At 41.7% G+C, this 15,376-nt stretch overlaps 1 long non-coding RNA gene across 1 annotated transcript in view; it reads right to left on the reverse strand.

Moving 5' to 3' along the window:
- Positions 1-537: 537 nt before the first annotated feature.
- Positions 538-15,376, reverse strand: part of LOC109303259 — an 888,234-nt gene continuing 873,395 nt past the window's right edge. Inside the window, exon 3 of the long non-coding RNA XR_002099035.1 lies at positions 538-734. This is a non-coding gene — a long non-coding RNA (uncharacterized LOC109303259). The remainder of the gene's footprint in view (positions 735-15,376) is intronic.

Raw genomic sequence — 15,376 nt, forward strand, 5'->3', positions numbered from 1 at the left:
TTTGCCTCTGTATTCCTGGACACGGATACAAATGCACCTCCAGCCTGCTCAAGACCCATCCATTGGCCCTCTGCCCCAGCTGTCAGCATATGCAGATGACATGACCATCTTCTTAACACCCAGGAAGATGTGTGGAGTTTGCCAGTGAGCCTAAGAATGTGTCTCCTCAGCCTGTCTCAACTGGGCCAAGAGTGATACCCTGCTGCTTGGCACATGGATCAGCGCAAACCCCGCCCCCCCAGATTTGCCAGGGCCTTACCTGGCACCGTAAGGGCCTCAAGGTCCTGGGCATGTTCTTGAGGCCACCGACCTTCATGGTGCACAACTGGGATGGCCTTGAGAAAGGGGAAGAAGCCCACCTACAATGGTGGCACTGGTGCCTACCCAGCCTCTCCTACCATGGACATGTGCTCATCACAAACAACCTGGTGGTAGCGACCCTGTAGCACCAGTGTGCCATATTTGACCCACCACCGGACCTACTCGAGAGGCTCCAGTGCCTTCTGGTAGATTTTTTCTGGTATGGGTACTACTGGTTCCCACAAGTCATCCTTTACCTACCTGTCGCCAAGGGGGACCAGAGCCTGGTCAACCTGGCAAGCAAGGTGGCTGCCTTCTACCTGCAAGCTGTTCATTGACTCCTCTACAGCGAGGAGCACCTACTCTGGCAACAACTGGTGTGCTAGCTCCTGCAAAGGGTGGGGGCCCTTGGCTTTGACAGGGAGCTCCTTCTGCTGGAGTTCCCACAGTTCCCACAGCTGCTGAGCCCCTGGTGTACAACCCAGCTCTGCAGCACCCTGTGCTGAGCCTAGTCTCTGCCAGCCTCACAGCCACCCTCATCTGGGCATGTGTCCTCTGCCTGCACCATCTCCTTGACCCTGCTCAGTTGGCCTGGCTGTCACCCAAGGCCCTGACCACACAGCTGGGCACACACTGCATCCGCACCATGGGCTGTGTCCTGCATGACATCCAGGCTGCCTTCCTGCCAGAGGCAGCAGCCACCCTGAATGACCATTTCTGGGCATGCCAGGTTCCCCTTGCTGTGGATGCCCTGAGCAAGGCCTTCCCCCTGCTGCTGGTTGCCCCAACCATGGTTGGCAAGCTGGCTGGCAGGTCTGATTCCCTGCTGACGCTCCCCATGCCTCCCAACAGTGACACAGTTTGCTCCTCTGCTTCCTTGCCACAGAAGCCTATATGCCTTGGTCATTCAAGTCCACCATGCCCAGGTGCTGATGCACTGCCTTAATACACCGTGGCAACGGTGCCTGGGGATGATTCCCCACCAACCAACCCAGCTTGGTGCACACTGTATAAGCTGCCAACCACCAAGACTGGCAACCTGCAGTGGTGGTTGCTGCACAGCATTCGAGCAACTTTTGAGTCCCACTTTAACCCAGCCATCTCAACAGCTGGGGATGTTGAAGATAACCTCTTTCATGCCTTCCTTGACTGTCCCTGCCTGTGGCCCTTCTTTGTCACCCTCAAATCATCACTGTGGGCACTGGGCAGAAGCCTTTCAGAGAACACCTATGGACACTTACCTGTACCGAGCAGCCAAGTGGGGTACTGTGTGTCTGGCCATCTGGTTCAGGCCAAGATGGCTGTCCTCAAGAGCCACTGCAACTGGCTTGCCGGGACTGGCTCAGAAAATGCCCTGCAGCTTTTTAGCCTCCTGGTGCAGGCATGCCTCTTGCTGGAGTTTAAGCATGCTGTGCTGGGGCGGGCAGTGCCCATCTTTGAGGCACACTGGGCCTTTGAGGGTGCACTGTGACATGTAGAGGACGGCCATCTTCAATACATGCTCTGATGTCATGACTGGTCTGGGCAACTGGACAGGCTTGCTGGTGGACTGAGACTTCCAGCTCGTGCTGCACCCTGGGCCCTCACCAGGCTGCTTTTTGCTTTTTCTTCTTTGTGTGGGAAGTTGAAGTTGTTGTCATGTATACTACTGGATGGAGCAGGGTAGGAATCATTTGTTTATAGAAGGCTTTGGTCTGTACAATCGCATGGCCAGGTGTCCCAACTGCATAACGGCATGTTAGGTGTGATGTATAATATTGCGAAGGTGTCTGTCATGGTGGGATGTTATGAATGTAATGGCATGGTGCTTTTGCTTTGATGCTGATTTTGTTTCTCTTTGCTTTGTATATTGGACCAGGACCCCAGAGGGGCCAACTTTTTGTACCCCAAACTCTTGAATAAAGTAGCTAAAAAGTAAAAGTCCTTCCTTCCTTCCTTCTTTCCTTCCTTCAACAGACACTGTTGAGATGGCCAGAGTCCTGTAAGTGAAAGCAAGTACAGCTGACCAGTGCTGCAGTGAGGGTCATTCCCAGGTTGATGTCCCAGAGAGGTCTGCAAGAGGTACCTGATCAGACCAGTTCCTAATCCCACTTCAAAGTCCATAGCTGCAAACCAGCTTTGAGTCTCACAGCAAGAGTAGTCATTGTACTGAATGCTTAGTATACCATAAAGCACTGGTCCCCTCTGGGGAAGCATATTCTCCCCTCCATTCTTTGGGAGAACACATACCAACCTGACTCTCCTCCTCCCATGGCCTGGCACCCTCTGCTTCCATGTTCAAGCATATCAGTGATGACATGGACCTAAGGGAGCTTATAGTAGCTTGCAGGGGGACATGGCAGGGCAAGAAAGCTTTTCCTCTGTCTTGCCCCATCTGTAACCATAAGAACAAAGCATTGCTACTGAGGGCAAAAGGTGTCAGGTAGTATGTGGATAGAAACATTCCTGGACATGTTACTGGATGGAAATGTTCAAAAGGTGAGCACTGGCTCAGTAGTAACCACAATGCATAAAGTGTCCTGTGATGTCAGTTCATCATATCAGAACCAGAGATAACACTCTAGTTTGATTCACAAATAGAGTGGAGCATATGAGAGATATATATGGGAGATGGCTGTGAACCAAGAAACCCCTGTAGCCACCTCCAAGCACCTAGCACCTCAACATTTGGAGAGACTGTAAATGTGGAGGGGGCAAATTGTGAAGCTGAGAGATGCCTACTCCTACTTTGTCAAGGTGTAGGAATAGGAGCTTGAAATGTCCACTTAATGTTTCAAGAAGGTTTCTTATGCTTTGGTAGAGCTGGTGGAGTTTCAATGGCAGGAGAGGGAGTTCATGGATAGAGTCCTGGATTGTTTTGCATTGACCTATGGCATTTGTGACTGGCATCAGAGCTGGCTCTCTGTTAAGCTTTTCACCAGTTTCAGTTGCCATGGTGTGTTCTGCTTCAGAGACTATTTATTGGGATATGGGGAATGGCAGTCCTGTATGTGGTGCCCCTGGAGGCAGGGTAGGAGAGGCTGGCCTCACATGCCTTGACTTGCAGCATAGATTGACCAGGGGTAGGGGGTGGGACTAAAGACCCAGTAATCCTAGAAGCTAGTGGTAAAAGGGACAACTTGACTTGCCATCTCCAGAGGTCAGGAGCAGATGGTATGATTGGAACCAGGGTCCCAAAGACCCAAAGGAAACCTGACCCCAGACACCACAATTGTTTCTGGTTCAGCCAGCTGTTTCCTCATGAATCCAGCCCCCTTCCCCCTCCAAGTAGTACTGAGAAGTTCCAGAATGCCAAGGTCAAAGGGATGACTGCAAACCACTGTACTCCTGTGCCAGACTCCTGCTGGACCAGGATATGGAGATGGCATGCACAATCCCAACTTCCTCCTTCCACCATGCCCAGGACCCATAGAGAAGAATGTCCGGGCCCCAGGACCATAGCCCTGTTGCCAGGGAGTCCTATAGCGGGGAGACTCATCTGATGCCTCAGTCTCAGGGTGTGAGGCACCATCTGATCATGGTTGAGGGTCACATGGTTAGGGTCCTAGTAGAGAGAGAGGGGGATTCCAGGGATCATGGGCAAAGATGTCTTGGTCCCTTGAAGGCCTGTGAGGACTCCATGTCTATGGCAATGGAAATGGCTCCTGTACTGCCCATGCTGATAACCCTGCTGGCCTCTCAGGGGTACAGTGGGTCACTCACCTATCCATCTACACCAAGATGTCCCCAGTCTTCACCCCTGTATTGAGACCATCACCACTCCTCTTCCCCCCACTCCCCAACAGGAACAGACTTATCCTTGAAAAATCAGCACTACAATATACCACCTATTCATTTCATAGAACCAGGGGAAAATATAGTTGCTACTTTAGTTTTAGGGGGACAGTCAAGAATGCTAGAGTCAAATCATGATAACTTTGCATAATGTTTATTACAACAGAATCCTTATAAATAATATATTGCGTCAGTCAAAGTTGCTACAATATGATGAGTTGCATAAGGGTATTTTTTATAATAGCCATCAATGCAGTTGTAAGCTGGAGCATAATAGCTTTGTACTAGAGGGAGCCATAAAAGAGAACCTTTCTCAGAAAAAGTATGGTACTTGCCATGTTGCCTAATTTGTCACCCTTAGCTCACTTTATTGATGGTGAAGACTGCCTTTTTCCTTGTGGTTTTCTAAACTTAAAAAATGCAATCTGTAGGTAATCTACAGGGTCAGTATGAAATACTGTATAGTACAGTTGATGTCTTTGTACTTTCAAGCTCTTATGCAAAAATGTAATTTCTAGAATTCTTTATATACCCTGGCTGTCAAGATAGAAAACAAAATGCATCTACCTATCAGGGCATGGGCAGCTGGAGTAAAGAGTAGATTAGAGAGTTCAAATCCTTCTGAAAGTAGAGCCAAAGAAGTGGGGGTATTACTCCATTAAACTTTTCCTCTGCCATGATTCTGTTGCATCAGGTGGGAACAGCTCCAGCTCCTCAACCTGAAGAATTGGAAAACCATAGAGTTTTGTAAATGGAAACCCTGCCTCCACTTTTTTTGTCCCTTCATTACTTTTATCAGTCTAAATGTGTTCAGTCTGGGACAGGGGTGGTCTCTTAACTTTTCAATCCAGACCTTTGTGCAGGTAACAATGCAAGATTCATAGGGAAAGAAAAGAGTAAGCATGAATGAACATGATGCCCAGGGATGAAGACATTATCCTAAAAGGGGGGGAGACTTTATTACCATATCATAAAAAATGATTAAAAGTAAGTGAAGAACATACCATCCAGATTTTTTAAAGTCTATTGGGCAGTCTACATTGAGTGCAGTAAGCAGTTTTGGAATGGAAGCAATTCCTATATCAAGCTTTTTTGGTGTTACAAGGCTACTGAAACACCTGTACTAAAGCATTGATGACTTAGGACAGAACCGGTTCTACATAAATATTAGCAGATATGTGGCTTAGGCAAGGGCATTGTGCTTGTACCTAAGGTATAAGAAAAATGATCAGACAAATGTGTAGGGCTATGAAAGCAGTCAATGCCCTTTCATTCAGAAGGAACTGGGAGCCAGGCCACTATGTGCAGATGAAGAGAGTAGATATTTAATCAGTTATCAGTTTGCTGTAGAAATGTGCACGGTATTAGCTCACTCTAAGTAGCAGGGTGTTACATTAGCATGTCTTGGGAGGCATACCCCAAATGTGTCCCACCCATCCACCACTTTTGCCATGCGTCAGTCCAAGAAGTGAAGACATTTGCAGGGACTTTTCTAAGGTCTCGAGAATGAGAGATGGAAGGACAGCCCTGGGAGGGACTTCACTACTGTTTTTTCAGTTTTATGTGCATATGTGCGAAGAACTGGTGGATTCTGAGATTCTCCCTTGGGATATGGTGAGGATACAGTGTAAACCTAGCCTTATTTTGGCAAACATTGTTATCGGTTCCCACAGCAAGGTGTTGTGACACCTTACAGCAGGTTTTGACTCCCAGATAGTTTATGCAGCAAGTACTGGAATTTTCCCTTGCCCTTCTGCTGTATCAAAGGTGGGAGTGTAATTAATCTTGTTTGACTGTCATTGTTGGTGATGTTGGCAACCCAGCCAGCATTTACAAGAAGTCCTGGATTTGGCCCAAAAGCAAACAAGTGGGCCATGGCTCAGGCTGCTCTGCTTTTAACAATTTGGCAGAGGGAACATATTGTGAGATCTACTTTTTCTGCTTTTTTAACTGACTGGTAAATTAGCTACAACCACTTACTGTCCTGGTCTTTACATTGATGAAAATTATCTAAGGCCCTGGAATAAGTTTGGGAGGTGGGAATCAGAGTGAAATAGACAGTGAAATTAGATAATCATGGCTAAACATAAACAGCTTTGATCACAAATGCTCATGATGCAAGCTTGGCAGGGATCCAGCGCAAGTGAGCAGAATCTGGAAGAATATGATTTATTAGATTGCCAGAATAACTTTTTGCGGATGAGGTTCATTGGATAAATTCAATATCTTTTATTAGACCAACTCAAATAGTTGGAAAAATTATCCTTAGTAAGCTTTCAGGTCCAAACACGCTTCGTAAGGCTGAGGAAGTATCTGCAGATGGTATGTGCTCTTCCTGGATGGAGTGGTAAAGCAGCCAGAGGCCAGTACATATGCAAGAAAGCCAGTCAGTTAAAATGTAAATTGAGGTGGTCAGTAGGTGAGAGACAGGTGGGGCAGGGGAGAAACAGGGAATGAATGTAGCTGTAGTCAAAGGATGAGAAACAGGAGGATGCAGGGTGGGGGGTGGAAGGGAATGGGAATAGGTGGTAAAAAGTGGAGGGTTTACCTAGGGAGTCAGATGTCAGGCAGGTTATAATTTGTCAGAAATCCAATAACTATATTTAGTCCATGATTTTTTATATCCAGTAGATTGATGGAGTGACATTCATAGGCTCATCTGTGGAAGGTATTTTGTAAATTCCCTTTGAGGATTAGGATTGAGAGATTGGAGAGAGAGTGGTTTTCTTCTGAAAAATGTGCTCCCACAGGTAGTTGGGTATTTTTGTCTTTGATAGATTTTCAGTGTGCATTTATTCTGGTGCACGGTTGTTGTTTGGTTTCTTCTACATATTTTCCATCAGGGCATTTGGTGCACTGGATGAGATATATTACATTTTTGGAGGTTCAGGTGTGTTGATGGTTCTGTTGTGGGGTTTAGTTATTGTAGAAGCGATGGAGATGTGGTGGCAGGTTTTACATTTCTTTTCCAGACATTCAGTGTGTTTTGGGTCATACGAAGTTTGCTTCTGATGATGAGGTTGGTGAGGTTCAGTGCTTGTTTAAAGGATAGGATAGGTGGTTCTGGAAAGATCTCTTTGAGAATTGGGTCTCCTGATATGGGTTGCAATTGTCTGAGGATTTTCCATATAGGTTCCACAGAGGGATGATATGTCTTAACCAGTGGTATGCAATTCATGGGGGCTTTTCTTCTGTACTGCAGGAATTCTTCATGTGGTATCTGGATGACTCTTTCAAAAGTGTGATCTATCTCTCTGGAAGAGTGTCCTTGTTGAGTGAAGGCCCTTTTGAGATTTGTGAATACTTTTTGGACACTGCTGGCTAACTGTCCCATGTAAGTGTGAATGAAAACTAACATGGACATTTCAGAGAGGTGAAAGGATCCCAGGATTTTTGATTGATTCAGTTCAATTCTCATGACTTAATAGAGAACCTAAGGTGCAGATATTCACTGGCTAACACTAGAGTGGGATTAGAATACAAGTTTCTAAAGGAATAAGCTCTGAGTACTCTGTTGCTTTGGTAAAAGATTCAGGTGTTGGCAGCAATCCTTTGTGGTCAAGGATGATCACTCCCATGGGTCAAGTAAAGGATTGTAAGAAGGGTTGTAAATGAAGATTCAGTAAGCACTACAGGAATAGTCTTCAATATTAGTTTATAAAAGTTATAATTATCTTAGAATAGGAATCAGGATCATATAATCATAAAAAAGTAGGCTTGGAAGGGACATCATAAGTTTGTCTACTATATCCCATTGGCAAAGTCATCCCAGCCAAATGTCTGTCTAACCTGCTTTTGAAAGTTTCCAAGGATTAAGATTTCATAACTTCTCTTGTCTACTTTCAGAGTCTGAAAGTTCTTCCTAATCTCCAACCTAAATTTTCTCTCCTGCAGTTTGAAGTCATTTTCCTCTAGTCCTATTCTGTACAGTACACAGATACTTGCCCTTCACATATTTAAAAACTGTTACCAAATACCCTCTCAGTCTTCTCTTGTGCATATAAAATAACCCTAGCTCTTTCCTCCTTTCCTCATAAGTCTTGTTTGCCAGGTGCCTGGTTATTTTGGCTGTCTATACGTGTGCTCATTGGTGTTCTAATTAAAATGTTGCAGTGTCACCACAGCATCACATGTATAGGCCCCCACACATTTTTAAATTAACTAAACCTTGTTGAACTGGTTTAGAGAAAGCATCCTGTGGCCATTTTTAAACTAGTGTGGGCTTAATACATATGGTGGTGTGGTTTTTTAATTAGAACAACTGTCCAGAAACTGCTCTAATTAAAATGTACCCTGCTTCCACCTCTGAGCACATGTATAGGCAGCTTTTATCCTTTTATAGAAGTAGAATAATTTGGGAAAAATCCCCATGAAAAAGAGGGAGATAAAAATACCATTCACAATTTTTTAAAAATGTTATTACTAGAAGAAAAAATATAATAAAATAGAAATCATTCAAATTGATACATACATACTTACCTACATATATATATATATGGGTTTTTTAATACTGTTCTTCCTTCTCCTCCACTTTTTTGTGTCATTTTATGAAACAATTAGTTCTCTCTCCAACATGATTTTTTTTTCTTTTTTCTTTTGTCCTTTTTGGCACTTTTAACTTATAAATTTCTTACTCTCTGGAAAAAAAAAAGTGTGGCTATTCTAACTCTTCAATTATGAAGCTGCTTCAAAATGTCCTCATGTTATGAAAATTTTCTGAGTATTAGCATCATACATTTTCTTTTCTTTTTACCATGCTGGAATTTTCCCATCACTGGAAAAGATTTCAAAAATTACAGGGAGAAAAGGAAAATAATAATAATAGGATACAGCCCTCTTGGATTCTAAAATGCCAAAATGGTGCTGTTCAGTTTTGGAAAATTGAAATGAAACTAACATCTTAATTCAAATAAAATGAACTTTTTGCTTTTGAAATGTTCCGTGAAATAATCTAAGTGTTTAGTTGGAAATGATATTTCCCTGCAAAAATGTTTAACTTAGACCATTTTTAAACACAAAAATACACTGAGCATCTTTCTTTATCAATCTTTTAGAGGTCTTAAAGTGAATTGCAAGAATTCGATGGAAGATTGCATCTTAAATTCCTAAATGATCTCTTTGGAATTATGTCATTTAATCTGTCATAGTTTTAACACTGCAACATTTGCTAATACTGAGAGTATCTCACTACATGAATAGTTTCATTGAACTTCCTGAAGTCATTTTAGGCAAAACAGGTTTTCTTTTATAAATCCTTTTACTTAATGGAACTATTCAGAATGTAAAAGTATTCCTTGGCATGATTAAGGTTGAGAGAATCTGGCCATATATTTAATTAATATGGGCTACTTGAAAATGTGATTTTATTTTAAAAGTATAACATGGATTAAAATATACATTCATCAAATGATAAGAATACTGATAGATTGAAAAATATACGGTTATGTTTTTTTTATATTTATTTTGTGGTATCTAAGATACCTGTTGTAGCTTATTTTGAATACTTGCCATGCTTTTATTATCTCAGAGTCATTGTCACAGTTTGTCATTAAGTATATTTGTAGGTCACAAGGTTGTATTTGCAGTGTCATTTCTCTGGCCTCTTTGGCATCAAGCTCATTGACCTTTGTAACATTAAATGACAAGTAGTTTGACCTGTAATACTTAAGAAAACATTGTTGTTGTTTAGTTAACATGAAATAGGAGGAAAAAATGTACTAACAACTTGGACATTGTTCAAGACCAAAAGTATTTATGTAAAACTACAAACTCTTTAATTTGCCAAACATGTTGACATGAAGCATACCTGTACAACACCTAAGTATCTTAATAGATTCAGTGCAAATTCAGTTTAAAACACAGGGAATATTAAAACAGGGAAAGATGATAAACAAGAGTTAGGGAACAACTATAGGTATGAAAAAGGTGGAAATACAAAAAAGAAGGGAAAAAGGTAGCATCAGTTAATAATAGAGTGATTAAAAAGGAATAAACAGGACTTTTAAAAACCAACATGAAAATGAATAAGGACCAGATTCTAATAACTTACTTGAGTTGTACTTTACTCTTTCAGTAGCCTCATTAATACCAATAGGACTTTTAAGAAATTATAGAAATAATAGCCTAGATACACAGCAAAACACCTGGTGCACCTTAAATCAGCATATCTGTTTGGAGTGCACAGGTGGCCAGTTCTCTTGTGATAGTGATATCAGTACACCTTGTCACCAGAAATGTGTTTGTGCATGTGTGCATGCGGGTAGTGAGGAATGGTACAAACTTCCTTTGAGTTAGAAATGGAATACAACATATGCATGGATGGAAACAATATCAGTGTGATTTTACCCCTGATTTATCCCAGGTAACACTACTCCAAATTCTAGTAAGCTACGCTATTGCAATTATGTGCCCCCCTTTTTTATGCCAAGATAAGGGTGCATTATGTAGGTGTGAATGCAATGTTTGTTCAGACCTTAAGAGTATCAGGATCTGACTTTAAAATAGGGTAGGGAATAGAGACACTGGTTGGTCATAAGTGACTTTTTAGAACTATCTTGCAACATGTAAAAGGAAGGAAGCAAATGCTGATGTAAATTGAAAAGGAGGAATACAAAATATTGGCATTGTGATTCCATTTCTCTCTGTTCTGGTAGCCCATTTGAGTTCCTCTGTGACTGAATATCAGACTTCATGGTTCAGAACAGAGTGGAACTTATGGTCAGTTTTCTTAGGAGCCTTCCTTTGTTATGTAGCTGTTATTATTGTTAAATCTGTAATCAGCTGTAATATTCTTTTACACAGCCAGGGTACATCCCATGAACATTAGGTAGACCATTTTCTGATAGGAAGTTTCTCCCACTGAGACCTTTAAATTCAGCTATGCCTGAAAACCACCTTTTGCATTAGATCAGACCTGAGAAGGTTCAGAAAAAATCTCCATTGTTAGAATCCTGTTGAGAGTCATAGACATGAAGAAGATACGGAAGAATATAGCATGTTTGAATGTGATGACTAGGACTCACAGAAAATAGATGTTTTTTCTCTTTACATGTACTGTATTCTATCACATATGACACAACCCAGAATATAATACTCACCTTGTTTTTGACAGGCAGAATGAAGGGAAAAAGATTTTTTCCAGAGTTATGACTACATGATTCAGGGACAGAGCCTAATCATTAGCTGATTCACCTTCCCTTTCCTATTTAACTAAAGTAAAACCTTAGCTATTGGTGAAGACTGGCCACAGTGGTGTATCTATGATTTTGAAAAGAAATAAAGAATCTCCAAGACTGTGAAATAGGAGGAGAGAGACTGGGGGCAACTAGCAGTTAGAAAAAATGCCCTAAGAAAAGTTAGCTTGGCTAGTGGATCATCAAGACCATTAAAAAAAGGTATGATCATTAACACCTCTGTAGTGAAGAACAATGAACCATTAGGATAATTGCCTCCCTCAGGTACCTGAATAATAATGCAACAGATGCTACATTGTGGGGCAGGAATCAAAGCAGGGCACTTATACTTTGGTAAAAACATTAGCTTACCCAATTAATTCATACACCCCATGGCTGGAGGGCTGATTTTGAGGAAACATGCACGTTGTATGCAGAAAAATATGTCAAAGTCAACAAAGAAAAGAGGAGAAAGAGTTTTCATTAAGATTTTCCCAAGAAAGTGTAAGCTTCTATGAAAGTAGGCATCTGGAATATTTTGCTCAGCAAATGATGCTGCAGTGCTTCTATGGCAGTCTTAGTGCGACTGCCCATGCCTCATGACCCCAATCATATTCACAGACCAGGATTGCTATTGGGCTCTCTCCTGTGATACACCATGGCCTCTTTTCTGGAAGAAGAGAAAGGAATCATAGCAGGCACTACTTCCTATGAGTCCACCATGGAAGATGAAGTTTGCCTGGGGACCTTGGACCATAGAAGAGAAAGAGGATGTCTGACAACCAGGTTTGAAATTGAGGTTCATTATGAAAGTCATTTTGTTATTTTATCTTTTGAGTATAAACACTATTTTTATGCAGAACAGGAGAAACATACTAGTGTGGTCAGATAGTCTCTTCTGAAAAAGGAGGAAAGTGAAAATATACCTTGCTTTTATTTCATGACTGCAATGTAAGTATAACCCACAAGAATGTCTGGAATAATCTGCAAGAAAGCATTGAATTTCTGCTCTCTTTTGAAGTAGGTTAAACTAAAATTAGTTTAACAAGGCAAATTTATCTTTGAACTTATCACAAGTCTTTCCTATTCAGTTAGTGTTCAGTTAGTCTGCAACACTAAATTATGAAATATAAAAAACCTTGATGATTTGACAACTTATATTTTTATTATCTTCCATTTCCTTCCCTTCTTGTAGATGAGGCAGGACAAGTAATATTTTGGTAACATGTGTGAAAGGAGGCTACAAAAGTAGTATCAAAGTGGATAACATTAGTGAGATCAAGGAAGTCAGGCAGTCATAAAAGTAGAACAGATAAAATTTAAAGTGAGGGCCAGTAAGACGCAAAGTAACATTCAGGATGAGGACAAGCAGTTTACATGTTATATGTGGCATAATGGATATCCGTTGAAATGCCTGAAAGAGAGGGGATGAGAGACTAGATTTTGTGGAACTGTCATAGAGGAACATGGTTTTGGCAGTAATCTTTTAAACAGGGATTCAAAGCTGGTATAAAAAATGAGAGAAGTAGCCCACAGACAAGAGCATATAGCTATGCAAGGCACTTAAACTGTCAGGATAAAACTAAATGACTTATTTCTATTTTGATATTGTGAAGAAAAGAAACAGTAGAGAAACTGAGAGGGAGAACTAATAATAATTACTTGAGAGAACCTTTTTTTCAAAACAGCAATATAATATTGGAATTATTGTTTGGAAAACATAACGTTAATGCCTAGTAAAATAACGTAATAAATATTATTGAGGAAAATCATTATCAATAAGTCATAGATTTATTTAGAACAAATACTGCCAAAAAATATATATCCTTAGTTTGTTGTGTGGATAATTGTGGTGGGTGTACAGCTGCTCTGTAATCATTTATGAATATTGTATATTGACTTGGTCATTTGGGTACTTATTGTATGAACAAGTTGTGTTAAAAACTGGGATATTTACTGTATGTATCTAATACTTATACAGGAAGCACTGAACACATTTTTAACTGGAATCCTTCCTTTTTTATGCCCTTGTGACAAAGCATGTAGCAGAATTTGCAGTCTTTGGAATCAGACATGGCCACCCACTGATTGCTTCTATGGTGGCTTCAAACTTGTAACCTCTAGGCTGTCAACTGTGCACCTTAGCACCTAGACATTAGGGCTGGAAGAGACCTCAGAAGATCATTGAGTCCAGCCTCCTGGGGGGAGTCTATTCCAGGCCTTGGGAGCTTGGACAGTAAACAAGTTTTTCCTTATGGCCAGCCTAAAATGGACTTGGAGGTTTTTGCACCCATTTGACCTTGTCATCCCCTGGGGCACTCTGGTGAGCAGGTGTTCCCCCAGATCCTGATATACACCTCTTATATACTACTGAGTCACCTGTGAGCCTGTGCTTTTCTAGGCTGAAGAGTCTCATGGCTCTCATCATAAGGCTGAAAGCAGAGTGAGGGAATAAAGGTACTATATGGGGTTTGAACCAATGACCCTGAATTTAAGAGTCTCACACACTAGCTATTGACCTAGCTGGAGCTCCACTTCCTATGCCCACTTTACTTAGATTAATAGAAATAGGATAAAATGTAATAGTATGAAGAACAAGTTATGCAAATAGGAATTAGTCACATGAATTTCTGTTATGAGGTGAGGATTCATTACCTAACAGAGGTAAAAGATCTTAAGTGTATTAGTCAATCAGAAGATAACTGTTTTGCACATAAGGAAAAGGTAAATGCAGTCACTGAACTTGTTAGGCGCAGTATTTCCAGTACAGATAGTGGAATATTATCATCATTGTCAAGGCATTGGCAAAACCTCATCTAACATAATGCAAACAGTTCTGATAATCTAAAGTAATTAAAAAATGTTAAAGAAAGATTTATTCCAGCTACAGGAGGTGTAGAAAATGGCTTCAAGGATGGTCTAGGGGTAGAGGGTCTACCGTTTGAGTGGGGTTTTAAAGCGTTTTAACCTAAGGAGAAAAAGACTAAGAGGACATATGATTGCTGTATATAAATGCCTTAGAGGGATAAAAAGCAGAGGGAGAAGAGGTATTTAAGCAAAAAGAGAGTCTTTGGACAAAACAAATGTAGGCTGGAGATTAGATGACTGTTTCTGACTATCAGAAAAATAAGATATTTGACCTGCCTTTTAGCTGGGTTAGTGGGAACAAGAAATTAGCTGCTTTTGAAATGAAGAGTAAACTGTGTAGGAAGGGAATTAAATGATGTAGTTACCATCAATAGCAGAGGACCAAGGGGTATATCTATATAGCACAAGGGGACACCATGATCTCATTGACAGAGCTCCTGAAAGGCAGCTTCCTATGCCCAGGAAATTGGATGCAGTATAGTTGCACTGGCACAGCACCATGCCTTAGCTAATGTTACCTTGGCTATTACTGCCTTCAGTTCTAGAGCCAGAATGTGCATAGCTAAGTTGGATATTTCTGCTCATAGTTTGTAAAGGTCTAGAAGATACCTTGCAGATCATGGGGTCCAATCCCTCTGTTCTAGGCAGGGAGATAACTGCGGTTAGGTGACCCCAGTGAGGTGACTCTCTAGACTCCTCTTGAAAACCTCCAGGGTAAGTGATTGCACCACCTCTGGAGGGAGTTTATTTCACAGTCTTGACACCCTAACTGTGAAGGAGTTTTTCATGGTATTAAGCCTGAAGCAGCCTTCCAGGAGTTTGTATCTATTGGTCCTGGTCTTCCCCTGGTGTGCCCTAGTGAACAGTTGTTCACCGAGCTACTGATGCACTCCTCTGATATAGCAGTAAGCTGTTATCAAATCCCCTCTCAACCTCCTCTTCTTTAGGCTAAACAGGCCCAGGTCCCTCAGCCTTTCCTCATATGGCTTGCCTTGCAAGTCCCTGATCATATGGGTGGCTTTTCTGTAGATCCTCTCCAGTTTTTCCATGTCCTTATCAAAGTGTGGCACGCAGAACTGGATGCAGTACTCCAAAATCGGTCCTACCAGTGCTGAGTACAGTGGGAGTATCACTTCTTAGTTTTACATGAGATGCATCAGTTGATGCATGCCAGTGTGCCCTGCTGACCACCACCTTGCACTGACAGCTCATGGTCATACAATGGTCAATCATTACCCCTAAGTCCCTTTCGGCCGTGGTGC

Source organism: Gavialis gangeticus, unplaced genomic scaffold (assembly GCF_001723915.1).
Source record: "Gavialis gangeticus isolate Ggan-Ray unplaced genomic scaffold, GavGan_comp1, whole genome shotgun sequence".
NCBI classification, from domain to species: domain Eukaryota; kingdom Metazoa; phylum Chordata; order Crocodylia; family Gavialidae; genus Gavialis; species Gavialis gangeticus.